General features: G+C 45.8%; 1 non-coding gene and 1 pseudogene across 1 annotated transcript; both read left to right on the top strand.

The window, feature by feature from the left end:
* Positions 1-16,211: 16,211 nt before the first annotated feature.
* On the top strand, positions 16,212-16,327 carry LOC141241023 (U2 spliceosomal RNA; annotated as a pseudogene).
* A 524-nt stretch (positions 16,328-16,851) lies between these two features.
* LOC141241019 (U2 spliceosomal RNA) lies at positions 16,852-17,033 on the top strand. Its single transcript, XR_012305811.1, has one exon. It is a non-coding gene; the product is annotated as a U2 spliceosomal RNA (small nuclear RNA).
* Positions 17,034-20,722: the final 3,689 nt, after the last annotated feature.

Below are 20,722 nucleotides of genomic sequence, written 5' to 3'. Positions count from 1 at the left end.
AATATTCTCAGTATCTGTATTAATCTGTATATATACACTGCACAGTACTCCTTCTCCCGTCTTGTATACTGGTTTTAATTCTCAGTATCTGTATTATTCTGTGTATATACTGTATATAGACTGTATATAGACTGCACAGTACCACTTCTCCTGCCCTGTATACTGATGTAAATCTCAGTATCTGTATTATTCTGTGTATATACTGTATATAGACTGTATATAGACTGCACAGTGCCACTTCTCCTGTCCTGTATACGGAGTGTAATTTTCAGTATTTGTATTATTCTGTATATATATACACTGCACAGTACCACTTCTCCTGTCCTGTATACGGAGTGTAATTTTCAGTATTTGTATTATTCTGTGTATATAAATTGACTGCAATATTCTCAGTATCTGTATTAATCTGTATATATATACACTGCACAGTACTACTTCTCCCGTCTTGTATACTGGTTTTAATTCTCAGTATCTGTATTATTCTGTGTATATACTGTATATAGACTGTATATAGACTGCACAGTGCCACTTCTCCTGTCCTGTATACGGAGTGTAATTTTCAGTATTTGTATTATTCTGTATATATATACACTGCACAGTACCACTTCTCCTGTCCTGTATACGGAGTGTAATTTTCAGTATTTGTATTATTCTGTGTATATAAATTGACTGCAATATTCTCAGTATCTGTATTAATCTGTATATATATACACTGCACAGTACTACTTCTCCCGTCTTGTATACTGGTTTTAATTCTCAGTATCTGTATTATTCTGTGTATATACTGTATATAGACTGTATATACACTGCACAGTACCACTTCTCCTGCCCTGTATACTGGGTGTAATTCTCAGTATCTTTATTATTCTGTATATATACACTGCACAGTACCACTTCTCCTGTCCTGTATACGGAGTGTAATTTTCAGTATTTGTATTATTCTGTGTATATAAATTGACTGCAATATTCTCAGTATCTGTATTAATCTGTATATATATACACTGCACAGTACTACTTCTCCCGTCTTGTATTCTGGTTTTAATTCTCAGTATCTGTATTATTCTGTGTATATACTGTATATAGACTGTATATAGACTGCACAGTAGCACTTCTCCTGTCCTGTATACGGAGTGTAATTTTCAGTATTTGGATTATTCTGTATACATATAGACTGCACAGTGCCATTTCCTCTGTCCTATTGTTGGAGAGGCTGTATTACAGTTAGGTAGAGTCATTATTGCTTTATAATTTTCTACATTCCTATGGGCAAATAAAAATACATTTTGAAATCCTGTTTAAATGGGTTATCCCAAGTTTGGAAGTTATCCCCCTTCTTATGGATAGGGGATGGCTTTCTGATCACTGCGGACCTAACCACTGGGACCACCATGATCCAGAGAAACGGAACTGTGAAAAGATAAATGGAGCTGTGGTTGATGATGCGCACTGCTGCGCCATTCACGTGGGGCTCTTCAAATAACTCCTTTAAGAGAGTGCTGAGGGCATGACCAAGAAAAGTAACACATAGGTGCGCTTGTACACATCTGTAGATGGACAAAGACAGCGGTGCACACAGCGCGCAGCGCAAAGTTTACCCTTATGTACAGCACCATACAGAAAATGGCACTATATAAAATAGAGCAGGGGTGGGAGATTAATTTTCCCAAGGGGCCACATGAGAGACCATGATTGTTGTGGAGACCAAACCAATAGGCTGAAATTAATTCTGCTCAATGTTAATATTAACATATTAATTATAATTATTTTTTATAATATAATATTTAATAATAATAAATAATAACTTAATATTGAGCACAATTAAGTATGCTGACATCCCCCTATATACAGTATGAGCCCTCCCACATCACCCCCTACATACAGTATGATCCACCACATAGCCCCCTACATACAGTAAGAGCCCCACATAGCTCCTTATATACAGTGTGAGCCCCCAGATAGCGCCTTAGATACAGTATGAGCCTCCATATAGCCTCCTATATACAGTATGAGCCTCCATATAGCCTCCCATATACAGTATGAGCCTGCGCATAGCTCCCTAGATACAGTATGAGCCCCCATATAGCTCTCTAGATACAGTATGAACCCTCGCATAGATCCCTAGACACAGTAGATACAGTATGAACCCTTGCATAGCCTCCTAGATACAGTATGAGCCCCGTGCATAGCTCCCAAGATACAGTATGAGACCCAGCATAGACTCCTAGATACAGTATGAGACCCCGCATAGCCTCCTAGATACAGTATGAGCCCCGTGCATAGCTCCCAAGATACAGTATGAGCCCCCGTATAGCCTCCTAGATACAGTATGAGACCCCACATAGCCTCCTAGATACAGTATGAGCCCCTGCATAGCCTCCTAGATACAGTATGAGCCCCGTGCATAGCTCCCAAGATACAGTATGAGACCCCACATAGCCTCCTAGATACAGTATGAGCCCCTGCATAGCTCCCAAGATACAGTATGAGATCCCACATAGCCTCCTAGATACAGTATGAGCCCCGTGCATAGCTCTCAAGATACAGTATGAGACCCCGCATAGCCTCCTAGATACAGTATGAGACCCCACATAGCCTCCTAGATACAGTATGAGCCCCGTGCATAGCTCTCAAGATACAGTATGAGACCCCGCATAGCCTCCTAGATACAGTATGAGCCCCTGCATAGCCTCCTAGATACAGTATGAGACCCCACATAGCCTCCTAGATACAGTATGAGACCCCACATAGCCTCCTAGATACAGTATGAGCCCCTGCATAGCCTCCTAGATACAGTATGAGCCCCTGCATAGCTTTTTGGTAATAATCTAAATTGAATACATTTTTAATTTTTAAATGGATAAATTTGTTAGCTAGATATTACTAATCCTCAGATATACATCAGTTTTTTGTACACTGGTCCACACGCACATGTAGACACACACACTCACTCACAAACACAGGCAGTCATGCACAAACACACACGCAGTCACACACATACACACACATGCAGTCACGCACATACACACACATGCAGTCACACACATACACACACATGCAGTCACGCACATACACACACATGCAGTCACACACATACACACACATGCAGTCACGCACATACACACACACGCAGTCACGCACATACACACACATACGCAGTCACGCACATACACACACATGCAGTCACGCACATACACACACATGCAGTCACGCACATACACACACATGCAGTCACGCACATACACACACATACGCAGTCACACACATACACACACATGCAGTCACGCACATACACACACATGCAGTCACGCACATACACACACATACGCAGTCACACACATACACACACATGCAGTCACGCACATACACACACATGCAGTCACGCACATACACACACATGCAGTCACGCACATACACACACACGCAGTCACACACATACACACACATGCAGTCACGCACATACACACACATGCAGTCACACACATACACACACATGCAGTCACGCACATACACACACATACGCAGTCACACACATACACACACATGCAGTCACGCACATACACACACATGCAGTCACACACATACACACATGCAGTCACGCACATACACACAAGCGCAGTCACACACATACACACATGCAGTCACGCACATACACACAAGCGCAGTCACACACATACACACACATGCAGTCACGCACATACACACACATGCAGTCACGCACATACACACACATGCAGTCACGCACATACACACACATGCAGTCACGCACATACACACACATGCAGTCACGCACATACACACACACGCAGTCACGCACATACACACACATGCAGTCACGCACATACACACACATGCAGTCACGCACATACACACATACGCAGTCAAGCACATACACACACATACGCAGTCACGCACATACAGACACACGCAGTCACACACATACACACACGCGCAGTCACACACATACACACACATGCAGTCACGCACATACACACACATGCAGTCACGCACATACACACACATGCAGTCACGCACATACACACACACGCAGTCACACACATACACACACACGTAGTCACGCACATACACACACACACGCAGTCACGCACATACACACACATGCAGTCACGCACATACACACACATGCAGTCACGCACATACACACACATGCAGTCACACACATACACACACACATGCAGTCACACACATACACACAAATGCAGTCACACACATACACACACACGCAGTCACGCACATACACACATGCAGTCACATACATACACACGCGCAGTCATGCACATACACACACATGCAGTCACGCACATACACACACATGCAGTCACACACATACACACACATGCAGTCACACACATACACACACATGCAGTCACGCACATACACACACATGCAGTCACACACATACACACACATGCAGTCACACACATACACACACACATGCAGTCACACACATGCACACAAATGCAGTCACACACATACACACACACGCAGTCACGCACATACACACATGCAGTCACACACATACACACACGCGCAGTCATGCACATACACACACATGCAGTCACGCACATACACACACATGCAGTCACACACATACACACACATGCAGTCACACACATATGCAGTCACGCACATTCACACACATGCAGTCACGCACATACACACACATGCAGTCACGCACATACACACATACGCAGTCACGCACATACACACACATACGCAGTCACGCACATACACACACACGCAGTCACACACATACACACACGTGCAGTCACACACATACACACACGCGCAGTCACACACATACACACATGCAGTCACGCACATACACACACATGCAGTCACACACATACACACACATGCAGTCACGCACATACACACACATACGCAGTCACGCACATACACACACATGCAGTCACGCACATACACACACATGCAGTCACGCACATACACACAAATGCAGTCACACACATACACACACACGCAGTCACGCACATACACACATGCAGTCACACACATACACACACGCGCAGTCATGCACATACACACACATGCAGTCACGCACATACACACACATGCAGTCACACACATACACACACATGCAGTCACACACATACACACACACGCAGTCACGCACATTCACACACATGCAGTCACGCACATACACACATGCAGTCACGCACATACACACACATGCAGTCACGCACATACACACACATACAGTCACGCACATACACACACATGCAGTCACGCACATACACACACATGCAGTCACGCACATACACACACATGCAGTCACGCACATACACACACATGCAGTCACACACATACACACACATGCAGTCACGCACATACACACACATGCAGTCACGCACATACACACACATGCAGTCACGCACATACACACACATGCAGTCACGCACATACACACACATGCAGTCACGCACATACACACATACGCAGTCACGCACATACACACACACGCAGTCACACACATACACACACGTGCAGCCACGCACATACACACACATGCAGTCACACACATACACACACACGCAGTCATGCACAAACACACACGCAGTCACACACATACACACACATGCAGTCATGCACATACACACACATGCAGTAACGCACATACACACACACGCAGTCACGCACATACACACATGCAGTCACACACATACACACACATGCAGTCATGCACATACACACACATGCAGTAACGCACATACACAAACATGCAGTCACGCACATACACACACATGCAGTCACGCACATACACACACATGCAGTCACACACATACACACACATGCAGTCATGCACATACACACACATGCAGTAACGCACATACACAAACATGCAGTCACGCACATACACACATGCAGTAACGCACATACACACACATGCAGTCACACACATACACACACATACGCAGTCACGCACATACACACATGCAGTCACACACATACACACACGTGCAGTCATGCACATACACACCTATGCAGTCATGCACATACACACCTATGCAGTCACACACATACACACATACGCAGTCACGCACATACACACACATGCAGTCACGCACATACACACATGCAGTCACACACATACAGACACGTGCAGTCATGCACATACACACACATGCAGTCACGCACATACACACACATATGCAGTCACGCACATATGCATGCAGTCTTGCAAATACACAAACATGCATTCAACACTCAGTCACGCACACACGTAGTCTTGCACACACATGCAGTCTTTTACACAAGCAGTCACACACATGCAGTCACATACACTCACGCGGTCATGCACACAGTCAGACACCAGCAGGCATGCGCACACATGGTCATACACACACGGTCATGCACATGCAGTCACGCATATACGCACACGGAGTCACGTATACACATGCAGACTTGCACATATACGGGTCGCAGAAACATATACAGACATATACAAAGACACATACAGACATAAACATATTTGAAGACATACAGAAAAATACATGTAAACAGACATATCACATATTACAACTGTGCTGGTCTCAGAGATGGTCTTCAATGTCCAAGGGCTACTAAATGGATTTGATGCTTACATTCATGTGATAATTTACCCCATACTGTAAATCATACTAATATTAGTGGTTTCCCTGGGAAGAAGCTAAACCACCCTAGCCACCGGTCTGAGGGTCCTTGGGATACTACAATTTAGGGTAAGCGGTCATAGGCCCTTTGGTCCATTATTCTGATACTTATACATTTGCTGATGGTGGCCCTGGGAGTTGGTATTTTAGTGGCACACTTAGTGCTTATACTCTCACCACTTGCCCTATATAGATTACCTGGGTCAACCTGTTACCACTAGCCTAAAACACCCCGCTTTTCCCAGCCTATACCTTGCATAGAGCTATATATAATCTCTGATTGGTTTTCCCCTGGGGGGTTTCCTTACACTTACCCCTATGCACACTGTTTTTGTCTTTATTGTCTATTTGCTATTATGTATACATGTGTATTTAATAAAGATTTTGTCATATTTTTGCATAAGAAACTCCTAGTTTCTCTGTTTTTTTTCCAAATTATACTAATATTAGTGGTTTCACTAGGAGCATCAGGACCTAAGATGTTATTATACAGATGAGGGAACACTGCGAAAAATGTAATAATCTATAGTAAGGGGTATATTGGGCCTCATTTACCCCAAAAATGTCCTTGTTACCCATCCCAAGAAGTCAGAGCTCAGTGTAATGAGTACAATTCCTCACGTTACTAAATCATTGTGACGTCTATAAACATGGACCAGTGCGTCCTACTGTAAACTCTAGACATATTAGCTGTCATCCAAAGAGCACCATGACCTAAAGAATCAGGGGAATCTTGGGGTGATGGCTGATAAATCTGCTTTTTAAAAATAAAATAAAAAAAATAAAAAAATTGAGGTTTTATTACTATTGTTAACAAAGCCAATTTTAATATTAGACAGTATATCTGAATAAGGCCTAATGTTACCCCTACTATTGATAAAATATTAGCTGTCACCCCAAAGCCAAAACCAGGTGAGGAACAATCAGAAGAAAGGTATAATAGAAACAAGTCACCAATTCTGCATTTATCACCCACTCCTGGTCTTGGCTCCCACTCCTGAGAAAAAATACTGACTGAATACTGACCAAATACTGATAGTGGGGCCGTGGCCTAAGAGCTAAAGTCGGTCTCAGGGGTAGGTAAGCCTTTCTATCATGCTCTCCCACTGCTAACTTATAAAGGAGGCAGAAAAGCGTTTGCCGACATATGATGTAATGGCTCCTCCAATGTCAGGTCTCTATGTATGGAGCAGGTTCAGGAGCTGAGCCCGCATCATACTGGGCAGATGCCTGTACACATAACACCGACAATGAATGGGGTATAGCTACACATTCAGGAAAAAAATACATGTGTATAATCATTAAGGTCCACTGGACCACAATTCAAGTATGAAATGACCTACAACAATCCAGTAAGGATTAAATAATACAGCAGACATAATGGAGTAAATTCTTTATTTGGATAAATCAGTGATCAGACATAGAAAAATACGTTAAAAAGCATGTAATTGACAACTATACATTAAAACACACGTGGGGTGTAGAGACACAGCCTATGTATTGAATAGTGGTTCTCCCTAGGATGCACATATATTGGATTTCATGCAGTAAATACATGAATACAAGTAAATTAACACCATCGATATATTAAATACATAAAGTGCATGTGCAGATATATATATGTATATACCAGAATAACATCAAAGAGAAAAACAGTACATCTAATATAATAAATAGGAAAAATCTCATATAATTCTTGTGACACATAACTTGAATATATGGCCGTAATAATGTACATAGTGCAAAAGTCATTGGCCAACATAAGAATAAATATCAGGATATAATGAAGAAATAAAGATGGGATTAGCCAAATCCAGAGGCAGTATGGCATGAGCGGGGTAGGGCTGTGTGACCTCCACCCACAGGCGTTTTGCTCGCGGTTCTACAGGGAGATGCCTGTACACAGCCGGCATCTGTAACCGCAGCCATCAGAGATTGTTCTGATCGCTGCTGTTACACTGATCACTGGCTGCGGATGGGTTATCATGGCAGCTGACTATGAGAACTACTAGGATGAGTTTAAAATAAATGTTCCTGTGCTGAGATAATCTTATAAATGTGCCCCTGCTGTGTACTGTGTAATGACTGTTTCTGACCGTGCTGGACAATGGTCTGATCATACCACAGCTCCTGGGCAGGAGGAAGCAAAAGAGTATACAGACAGGATCAGGCTGTGTTCACACGATGCGTATTTCATGCGTTTCCGCGGCGTTTTTGCAGTTGCGTAAACGCCGCGGAAACGCATGAAAAACGCATGGTAGAAGGGCAGCAATGTTCCCCAATGGAAATCCGCATGTGCTGTGCCCATGATGCGGATTTTTCCGCAGCGTTAACGCTGCGGTCAAAAATCCGCAGCATGTCAATTCATTTTGCGGAAACGCGGCGATTTCGCCGCCATTGACTTGCATTAGAACGCGCCAATTCCGCAAGACAGCATTTGTACTTGCGTAATTGGTGCGTTCTAATGTGCGGATGGTACCCGGGTGTGGAGGAGAGGAGAGTCTCATCCACACCCAGGTACCATTAAAAAAGCTGTAAAAAGAAGAATAAAATAAAAAATAAATGTATTCTTACCTTCTGTCGGCCCGCGCAGCGCTCCCGCTTGGTTCCCGGCACTTGCAGTGAGTTGTAGGACCTGCGGTGACGTCAGAGTCATGTGACGGGTCACGTGACGCTGACGTCGGCAGGTCTTTCAATTCAAAGTTGCCGGCAGCCGGGAGAACGGAGTGAGCAGGACAGCGCGGGCCATCAGAGGTAAATATATACACTCTCTCGGTTCACACTGTATAAATCCATGCTGTTTGCATGGATTTATATAGTGTGACCTAGTTATCAAGCACTTTCCAGGTGATGCTAACATCGCCTGGAAAGCGCTTGTCAATCTGCATGCGGAAACGCATGTGAATCTGCATGTGGATCCGCATGTATTCTGCAGGAAAAACGCATGCACAATCTGCATGCGTTTTTTCTGCCAGGGAGATGCAGAAATGATGCAGAAATTTTCTGCTTCATTTCTGCATCGTGTGCACATACCCTCACAAAGGATTATTTCTTTCAGGAAAAATATTGCTTAAAAACAGACAGCAAAATGTTTTGCCTCACAAAATGAATCAGCTGTGATCCCGTGTTGTAATGTCTGTATACTCTTTTGTGTCCTCCCCTGCCCAGGAGCTGTGGTATGATCAGACCATGGCCCTGTAAGGTCAGACACATCCATTACACAGTACAAACCAGGGGCACATTTATAAGATTATCTCAGCACAGGAACATGTTTTTAACACATCCAATTGTAGAACTTATTTTTACTCCAAGATCTATTAGTTAAAATGTACTTTGTTTGTGGGAAAACCCTTTAAATTCCATAAGAGGACTGAAAAAATAAAGTAAACATACATAAAAAAGTGTTAAAAATATAAACCAAATAAAAACTTATAATAATTTGAATCAACCCTTTTCCTTTATTAAGTACAAAAAAAAATAATTATATTATTATCAAAATATTCAATTAAGTGTGTTTTTGGCCGACACACTTTCCTAACAAAAGGCAATAAAATGTGATCAAAACATCTCCCCACCTCAGAAAAAAAAGAATAAAACATTTGCAGGTCTTAGAAAATGGACGCACAAACCCAATGTTTTTTTATTTACAAATGTTCACATTTTTTTCATCACTAGTGTTGAGCATTCCGATACTGTAATATCGGGTATCAGCCGATATTCGCGGTATCGGAATTCCGATACTTAATTCCGATACTTTTACAATATCGAATACCGGAATCGGAAGTTCCCATAATGCCTGCGCTCTGCAGTGTCTCTGAAGGATGACAAGCTGGATGGCAGCGCTCAGCTGAGATCCAGCCTCTCATCAGAATGCCATCCCGGCGTGGGAGAATTCTCCTGATCGTTTAAAAGCCGGCGGGCGGTAAAAAGCCGCCGGCTTTTAAACAATCACACAGCCCCATACTGCTTCCCTGCAGCCTCCCACCCGATCCTCCGCTCCCCTCGCCACCTCCCATCCCGATCGTAAGTTAGGACCGGGCGGGGAGCGCAGCACCAAGGAGCGGGGAGAGAAGGACCCGGGCGGGGAAGTCGGCAGTGAAAAGACTTCACCGCCGGCTTTCCCGTTCTGTGCTGCGCTTTCCCGCCGGTTATTTCAAATGAACAGCTGAGGTATCAGGTGATGCTGATCAGCTGTTCATTTGAAGTAGCCGCTGCCCTCAGAGGGTTCATGTGAGTTCATGCTTGACTGCATTGCATGAACTCACATGAACTTTCCCACGGTCGCACAGGTCAGCCTCACCTCCCAGACGATCAGCCCGTCATGATTGGTGTGTGTGGGTGTCTGTGCGTGTGTCTGCGAGTGTGTGCGGGGTGTCTGTGCGATGTGTGCGGGTGTGTGCGATGTCTGCGGGTGTGTGCGGTGTCTGTGCGATGTGTGCGGGTGTGTGCGGTGTCTGTGCGATGTCTGCGGTGTCTGTGCGATGTCTGCGAGTGTGTGCGGTGTCTGTGCGATGTCTGCGAGTGTGTGCGGGGTGTCTGTGCGATGTCTGTGCGATGTGTGCGGGTGTGTGCGGTGTCTGTGCGATGTCTGCGGTGCCTGTGCGATGTCTGCGAGTGTGTGCGGTGTCTGTGCGATGTCTGCGAGTGTGTGCGGGGTGTCTGTGCGATGTCTGCGGGTGTGTGCGATGTCTGCGGGTGTGTGCGGTGTCTGTGCGATGTGTGCGGGTGTGTGCGGTGTCTGTGCGATGCCTTCGGTGTCTGTACGAGGTCTGCGAGTGTGTGCGGTGTCTGTGCGATGTCTGCGAGTGTGTGCGGCGTCTGTGCGATGTCTGCGGGTGTGTGTGGTGTCTGTGCGATGTCTGCGAGTGTGTGCGGTGTCTGTGCGATGTCTGCGGGTGTGTGCGTGCAGGCAGACATAGGCCGATGTGACACTACTACTCCCATCGGCCTATGTCTGTCCCCCGTCCACTCGTGCCAGCAGGATCAGCTCGATGGGAGCAGTAGTTCCCATCAGCCTGATCCTGCTATTTAAATTGCCCTACTGTGTCCCCAATAAATTTTAAATACATGTCATTGGTGGCCAGTGGTTGCCTACAATAAATTAGTTCATACATTACCTGTCCCCGCCGATGGCCACCTAAAATAAAGTAAAAAATAAAAAACTACACCTATACTCACCTAGACACCTAATTCCCCGAAGCCATCGATCTCCTGTAATAAAATATAAAATAATAAACCACAACCTTATCCTTACCCCTCCGTAGTAGTCCACGAGTGTCCCACGATGATCTCCAGTTTAGAGCAGCCACATAGAATGTGACCGCTCTGAACCGCTGCCGCCGCTAGAATGATGGGGCCGTAAAGCAGCCCCGTCATTGCATAAGCGGGTTCGCCGGAGTTCAGGCAGCGCTGCTCCGGTTAGCTGCTTTACGGCCCTGCTGTATCGTGAGAAATTCCCATGGTACAGCACTGCCGTAAAGGAGGTCTCCGGAGCTGCGCTGCCTGAATGCACTCCGGTGACCTCAGTCAGTGGCTCCCGCTGCCGGGAGCGGACGTGTTCCCGGCAGTGTGAGCTTACAGCAGCCATGCACAGCTGTCACCATCTCCAGATGTGACAGCTGTGCATGGGAGATCAGCGCAGGAACGTGGACAGGTAACTATTTTTTTTTAGTAAACTAAGAATTAAATAAAATGGTGTGTTTTATTTCAAATAAATTATTTTTTTCTGGGTGTAGTGTGTTTTTTCTTTTTAACACTTTGTAGGTTAGTAATGGGGGTGTCTTATAGAAGCCCATCATTACTAACCTGGGCTTCATGGCAGCTGGCGGTGACATGAACCCCAACCCTATTACCCCCTGCCACCGCACCAGGGCAGCATGGAAGAGCGAGGCTAAGTGCCAGAATTGGCGCATCCTATGGATGCGCCATTTCTGGGGCGGCTGACGGCTGGTGTTTCTAGCCTGGGAGGGGGCCAATATTCATGGCACCCTTCCTGGGCTATTAATATCAGCCCCCAGCTGTCTGCCTAGCCTTTGCTAGCTATTAAATAGGGGGTCCCCCATTTTAATAGCTAGTAAAGGCTAGGTATTCAGCTGGGGGCTGATATTAGTAGTCTGGGAAGCTCCGTGGGTATTACCCACTTCCCAGGCTTCAAACATCTGCCCCAGCCGTCTGCTTAACTTCCGCTAGAGCCTAAAATTATGGGGGATCCCACGCCAATTTTATTTTAAATAAATCCTTTATTTTAACACTAAATGACATTTGAGGAGTTAATAAAGATGCAGTCCCTAAATTATTATTTATTTTTTAATTAATTTTTCCCAAAAATTTTGACGTGGGCTTTGCCATATTTTTGTATGCCAGCCAGGTACATCATCCAGCTTCTATGAACGCGCCATTTTCCGGGGTGGCTGCGGACTGCAATTTGCACCAGGGGGGGGGGGCCCAGAAAGCTTGGGCCTCCCTGCGCTGCAGATTCCATCCCCCAGCTGCCTAGTTGTACCTGGCTGGACACACAAATAGGGAGAAGCCCCACGTATTTTTTTTTTAAATTATTTCAGGAAATTCATGAAATAATTAAAAAAACATTGATGTGGGGCTTCGCCCTATATTTGTGTCCAGCCAGGTACAGCAGGCAGGAACGGGCTGCCCCCAACCACCAGCTGCCTATTTGTACCTGGCCGGACACAATATAGGGAAGCCCTTTTTTTCTTAATTATTTCATGAATTTCATGAAATAATAAAAAAAAAAAAAATACGTGGGGCTTCGCCCTATTTTTGTGTCCAGCCAGGTACAACTAGGCAGCTGGGGGCTGGAATCCGCAGCGCAGGGAGGCCCAAGCTTTCTGGGCCCACGCGCAGCAAATTGCAGTCCGCAGCCACCCCGGAAAATGGCGCGTTCATAGAAGCGCCATCTTCTGGCGCTGTACCCAACTCATCCAGGGCACTGGTGCGGTGGCTCACTGGGTAATAAAGGGGTTAGGGCCAGCTTGGCATTATCAGCTGGCCCTAAGCCCGAAATTCATGGGGTCACGCCAATATTAGACATGACCACCATGAATTTCTAGTAAAGTATTTAAAAAAAACACAACACCCAGAAAAAAGTCCTTTAATTGAAATAAACACACAATTCTTTATTGTTCTAAATTAAACTATACTTACCATCACGCCCATTCCAGCTGAAGCCAACGATCTCCTGCAATAAAAGAAAAATAATAAAGCAACCTCATCCTTACCTTTCCATGGTTCCCACGACAGCTTCAGCTCTGCTACATCGAGATGACAGGCTGGACCGCAGCAGAACGCTGCCATCCAGCCTGTCATCCCGCGGACACTGAGAAGCGCAGGCATGCTTGCGCTCCTCAGTGTCTCTCTGTGACGGCATAAAGATGAGCCGAGGTCATGTCCAATGAACTCGGCTCACCTCATGCACGTCACTGACAGCGTGGGAAAATTCTCCTGCACTCAGCGCTTCAGCGTGAGAATTTTCCCACGCTGTCAGTGACGTGAATGAGGTGAGGTCATGTCCAATGAACTCAGCTCACCTCATGCACGTCACTGGCAGCGTGGGAAAATTCTCACGCTGAAGCGCTGAGTGCAGGAGAATTCTCCCACGCTGTCAGTGACGTGCATGAGGTGAGCTGAGTTCATTGGACATGACCTCGGCTCATCTGGATGCCGTCACAGAGAGACACTGAGGAGCACAAGCATGCCTGCTCTTCTCAGTGTCTGCGGGATGACAGGCTGGATGGCAGCGTTCTGCTGCGGTCCAGCCTGTCATCTCGATGTAGCAGAGCTGAAGCTGTCGTGGGAACCATGGAAAGGTAAGGATGAGGTTGCTTTATTATTTTTCTTTTATTGCAGGAGATCGTTGGCTTCAGCTGGAATGGGCGTGACGGTAAGTATGGTTTAATTTAGAACAATAAAGGACTGTGTCTTTATTTCAATTAAAGGACTTTATTCTGGGTGTTTGTGTTTTTTTTAACTTTGACTATGGGGTTAGTAATGGGGGTGTCTTATAGACGCCTCTCCATTACTAACCTGGGCTTGATGTCAGCTGGCATTATAAGCTGACATCAACCCCAACCCTATTACCCCCTGCCACCGCACCAGGGCAGCGTGGAAGAGCGAGGCTAAGTGCCAGAATTGGCGCATCCTATGAATGCGCCATTTCTGGGGCGGCTGACGGCTGGTGTTTCTAGCCTGGGAGGGGGCCAATATTCATGGCTCCCTTCCTGGGCTATTAATATCAGCCCCCAGCTGTCTGCCTAGCCTTTGCTAGCTATTAAATTAGGTGGGACCCCACGTCATTTTTTTTGGGGGGTCCCCCATTTTAATAGCTAGTAAAGGCTATGTATTCAGCTGGGGGCTGATATTAGTAGCCTGGGAAGCTCCGTGGGTATTACCCCCTTCCCAGGCTTCAAACATCTGCCCCAGCCGTCTGCTTAACCTCCGCTAGAGCCTAAAATTAAGGGGAACCCCACGCCAATTTTTTTAATAATAAATCCTTTATTTTAATACTAAATGACAAGTACAGTAACCAACACTATCACTGTACTTCATATATATGTGACTGACATGTTTCTATCTATCTAATCTATGTGTGAAGCTCTATTCTGTCTGTTATAAATTGTCGGGTACCGCTGCTGAATTGCCGGCCGGCTTTTTTAAAGAGACGGTGCATGAAAACACTATTATTTTTTTTGATAAATCCTTTACGCTAAATGACAAGTACAGTAAGCAGCACTTTCACTGTACTTCGTATATATGTGGCTGACATGTTTCTATCTATCTAATCTATGTGTGAAGCTCTATTCTTTCGGTTCTAAATTGTCGGGTACAGGTGTATGCCGCTGCTGAATTGCCGGCTTTTCATGTTTCACTGTTGGCACTGTTCCCATCGATTTGGGCAATCACTGTAATGCCACAACCACCATGGCTGTGGCATTACAGTGAGTGGCAGACAATCCATGCAGGACACGCTTTTGGTGTACGAACAGTTATCGAACATAACCTCGAACAGCCGAATTTTTTGCAAATCGTTCGGGTTCGTCGAACAACTCGAACACCGCCCAAAACAGCTCGAATTTGAGATTGGCGAACAGTTCTAGTCGAACACCGCTCATCTCTAGTCATAATAGGCTCTGAGCCTTTATATACCTGTGCACAGCAGCAGCCACCTTCAGTCTGCTGCTGGACAGCCAGCAGCAGCAGCAGCAGGAGAGGTATGTAATCAGGAGCCCTCCTGCTAAGGGTAGACAGCTGCTCGTTCCACCCCACCCCCCGCCTTAATTGGTTCTCCTCCCTTCCAACGGTGTTGAGGCGGGTGGGAACAGCAGGGGGTGAAGGTGCTGTGTTTAAAGAGGTGGAGTTATGCAGATCTAAAACGCGTGGATTGCAGCAGCAGCAAGCCGAAAAGTGCAGGCATGTAAGGGATCTAGAGGTTGACAACATGTCTTCTTAACGGGAGTCCAGGAGCTCATCTCCACAAATGGACTTTTCAGGATCCTTGGGTGGCTCCGTAGTTTGAAACCAATTCTGGTTATCGCTTCTCGGCCTTTTGGCTAAGATCAAGTGTAGTATCTTTTGAAAAGGCAGTTTTGTCCTTGGGCTGCCCTAGTAAATTGATGCATATTACACACTGGTTTGGTGCACTTGTTAGTACGCCAGGGGGCTCATAGAGTTATCTGATGGAAAACATGGCCCTCCAGGATCGAAGTCACTAGGCTGGGTAAGTGTGAGGGCTTTGGAGCAATGTGCCCCAGGAGTAGGCGCCCTGGTGGGAGTCCAAGCTTACTGGGACTGGGAACCCCAGAAAGACTTGGCTTCGTAGCACGCCGCACCTTTGCCAATCATACTTTCTGAGCAACCCCCCCTATTCCTGGCCTCCGGGCTAGGAAGGGGAATTTTTATAAACCCGGTCGGAGGTCCGGTCAGCTTTGGGCTGAGAAACCAACACAGGCTCCAGCTCCACTAGGGTGGCAGCCTAGATGGAAGCTGGGAGCACGAAAACGGCTCTTCTCCGGCTTCGGCTAGGGAGAGCATCGGAGATCCCTGACCCTCGCTGTGGCCTTCTGGCTCGGAGGGATGGGGATGGTTTATTGGGGACCCTCTCCTCCGGGAAGGGTCCACATGAATCCTCGCCTCGTGCGCTGTTTTGGTGTGACTTCGGTCACATTTTTCAGTGCCTTGGATGCAGCTTCAATCAAAAAATCTGTTCTTATCAGTTTAATATCTGATACGTCCCCTATCTGGGGACCATATATTAAATGGATTTTTAGAACAGGGAGATGGAAAAAGAGCTTGCTCTGTCCACTCCACGCATTGACCTGGTATTGCAGTATCTCCAGGACCGGTGCACCCCTTCTTTAATGCAGTTTCTAAAATCAGAAAGAATTGAATTCAATGTTTTTTGTTCATTTTGCTTGTTTGTCGGATTTTGGGATGGACTCTTTGGCTTTGCTTTTCTTCTCCTCATTGGATTTTTCATGTTCAAAGTTGCAGAAGCCAGATTACAAGCTCATTTTGGTTCAACTTCAGCAACTGTGCATTGCATTGCCATGTAATGTGATGCAATGCTATCTTTCTAGCTCTCCCTTTTTACTTCCTTTTGGATAAACAGACATATTAGGCAAGCATTTTGGAGCTTTCACCTAAATAACTACAGGTGGTGAGATAAGCTGCACAATATAATTGACCTTTCAGTATATTGTTGCACACACACCATCTATTTAGCAAATGCCCTTGTTATCAACAGCAGCCTTTTAAACTCACCTGAGCTAACAGGTATGTGCGCTGGTTACTCTGCTGCGCTTAAAATTTCTTTTTTGGTTTGCTACAATGCCTTTTCTGAAACGTTGTCTCCCTCTGCTGGAACACTGACTTCTTTCATTTAATGCCTGCAGACTATAAAAGAGAACCCAACCCAAAAAGTTTGGTTGATTAGTCTGTGGCATTCTGTTAAACTGTTGCTTATGGCGGTCTCTGTGAGCTTCTCAGCGACATTCAGCCAGCCAGGTATCCTGCCTGCAGTAGATGGAATGTGGCAATGGAACGCTGGCTGCGCGTGTCATAATAGGCTCTGAGCCTTTATATACCTGTGCACAGCAGCAGCCACCTTCAGTCTGCTGCTGGACAGCCAGCAGCAGCAGCAGCAGGAGAGGTATGTAATCAGGAGCCCTCCTGCTAAGGGTAGACAGCTGCTCGTTCCACCCCACCCCCCGCCTTAATTGGTTCTCCTCCCTTCCAACGGTGTTGAGGCGGGTGGGAACAGCAGGGGGTGAAGGTGCTGTGTTTAAAGAGGTGGAGTTATGCAGATCTAAAACGCGTGGATTGCAGCAGCAGCAAGCCGAAAAGTGCAGGCATGTAAGGGATCTAGAGGTTGACAACATGTCTTCTTAACGGGAGTCCAGGAGCTCATCTCCACAAATGGACTTTTCAGGATCCTTGGGTGGCTCCGTAGTTTGAAACCAATTCTGGTTATCGCTTCTCGGCCTTTTGGCTCAGACCTAGTGTTTGGACAAGAGGTTCCTTGTGTACTAGCCCTCGGCCTTCCAGCATCGCCACTTCGGTGGCTTAAGCTGGATGCTGCTATAGGGGGAGAGTGAGGAGGAAACGAGAAGGCGATTCCTGAAGCGACCATGCGTGTCAAGCTTCGCTTTGCTGGGACCGGGGATCCCCGGGTCAAGAATGCTTTCCGTATCGAGGTCTCTGAGGAGAAGAAGGACCATTTCTCGTTGTCATACCTGGTCAACGCCATTTTCTATGAAATCCTGAAGATCCAGAAGTCGGAGATCATCTGTTTGCAGGAGTTCAGAAGGGAGCATAGGTACGTCTTGGTGCTTTCTTCTATGGCGGCTTGCCAAAACCTTTTCAAAACTCTTCAAGTCCTTTCAGAGCACCCTCAGCTGGATGGACTTATCTTCACTGTACTCTACTCTAAGGGGGATATCCCGGTGGTAGTATTCATGCACAACCCCTTTATCTCCCGGGATGATATCACTGCATTCCTGAGAAGACACTGCATTTTTGTGCAATTCTCCCATAAAATCTTAAATGGAGAAGGGCTGTGGACTGGGAAGTATAAATACTTTGTGAGGTTTGGGATAGACCCTCATGGTCCTGGAGGTATTCACTATCCTCCCCTGAACTTTACAATTGGAAGAGACTCTGGATATCTGTTTTTTCCCGAGGCGCCATTGTTCTGCAGGAGATGCAACATGTTCGGGCATATCCAGGATTTCTGCAAGCAATTGCCAAACTGTAGAAAGTGCAACAAGTACGGTCATCTGGCGAAGGATTGTTCCAACCCGGTGGTATGTGATGCCTGCGGGGAGGAAGGACATGTGATTCGGGATTGTAAGGCTAAAGTCAAGCCTAGGTCCTTCTCCGAAGTGACCAAAGGTAAGCCTACTGTCCCTGCTGTTACCCCACAGGTGACTACTGCAGAGATCAATGAGGAGACGGAGCCCCCTGAGGTTGAAGATCTGGTGGGTGAGGCCCAGAACCTGTTGGACCCTCCGGCCCCTGCTGGGCCAGGTATGGAGATCTCCGAGTTGGATGTGGACCTCCCTCATCAGTCCGAAATATGTGGTGAGGGTGACATGGATGTGTCTCTAGCTCGAACCCCTGCATTGTCCTGGGGTGCTACAGACGAAGAGGTGGCCAGGGATGGTGGCCAAGGAGACTTTACTTCTGGGAGGTCTTTTGATGATGATGATACTCCTGAACTGGCCAATAAAAAACCCAGACGAGAGTACTCACCTGCCAGCGGAGGGTGCGACAGTCCTGCAAGTGACCGCATTTACCCGCAGGATGTCTTCTCCCCTGATGCTCCTTACCTTGGCATCCCTGAGAGCATCAACACCTTTGGGGTGCTTTCCCAGTCTGATGATAATGGATGAGTATGGTGTGATCAACATTGAGTCATGTATTTCTTTTCATTAATTAATGTCTTGCCAATCTGGTTGGGATGTAGTGTCCCTAAATGTAAGGCAGATCAGATCTAAAATCAGAAGAACAACTGTTCTGGACTACCTGAAACATTTAGGTGCTGATGTTTTTTGCCTTCAGGAGTGTGGGATTCAGGATGCTCCTTGTGACAAAGACTGGCCTTACGGACAGCATATCTGGTCAGGGTCTAATCATAATAAAAATGATGGGGTGGGGATATTAGTTGGGAATAAAGAAATCTCTATTGATAGTTATATTGTGGTGGAGGTGGGCCGATGTTTAATTGCATTTTTGAGTTATAGAGGGTGGCGGGTCAGAATTATTAATTTATATTGCCCTACAGGGAAGGAAGAGCGGCTTGCTCATCTTGAAAAATTAAGTTTTTTTCTTCCAGGGAAATCTCCCACTATTTTTGTTGGGGACGTTAATTGTGTCACAGAAGGAAAGTGTGACATAACAGGAAAGAAATTGTCCCATTTAATTTGTGATTTTTCCTTTTTAGATGCAGCAGTTGTTGTTCTTGGCATGCCACCACCGCCGACATACCATGCTGACCGTGGTGAGATTCATTCCAGAATTGATTTAATGTTATTTTCTAAAAATATGGTATGTTTGGATTTTTCTCAACAAAAGGTACCTTTTTCGGACCATGAATGTTTGAGAGGCGTGTTTTGTGCGAATGGTGACCAAGTGTATGGCGGTGGGGTATGGAAGTTGAATACAAGGCTGTTAGAGGATGATGAGGTGATGAATGAGTTTAATGTAAAGTATGAAAGATGGAGAATGCGTAAGAAGGATTTTGTGTGTGTTCTTGACTGGTGGGACTGGGTGAAAGTGCAATTTAAAACTTTCTTCAAAAAGTGGGGCTATAGAAAAGCTGCCAGATATAGGAATAGGTTTAATGACCTTAATAGACGGATTGACTGGTTGAGAAAGTGTGTTGCAAGTGGTTTGGAGATGTCTGATCAACTTACTGAGGCTAAGAATGAATTGAAGCGTGTGTTGGATGAGAAAGGAAAGGAAATTATATATCGTACTAAAATTGAGCACCTGGAGAAAAATGAGAAGTGTACGAGGTTCTTTTTTAAAAAAATGAATGGTAG

Source organism: Phyllobates terribilis, unplaced genomic scaffold, assembly GCF_046119375.1.
Source record: "Phyllobates terribilis strain yellow unplaced genomic scaffold, ASM4611937v1 Scaffold_980__1_contigs__length_496563, whole genome shotgun sequence".
NCBI classification, from domain to species: Eukaryota; Metazoa; Chordata; class Amphibia; order Anura; family Dendrobatidae; genus Phyllobates; species Phyllobates terribilis.
The sequence above is the reverse complement of the archived record's forward strand: the minus strand, read 5'-3'. Positions and strand labels throughout refer to the sequence as shown.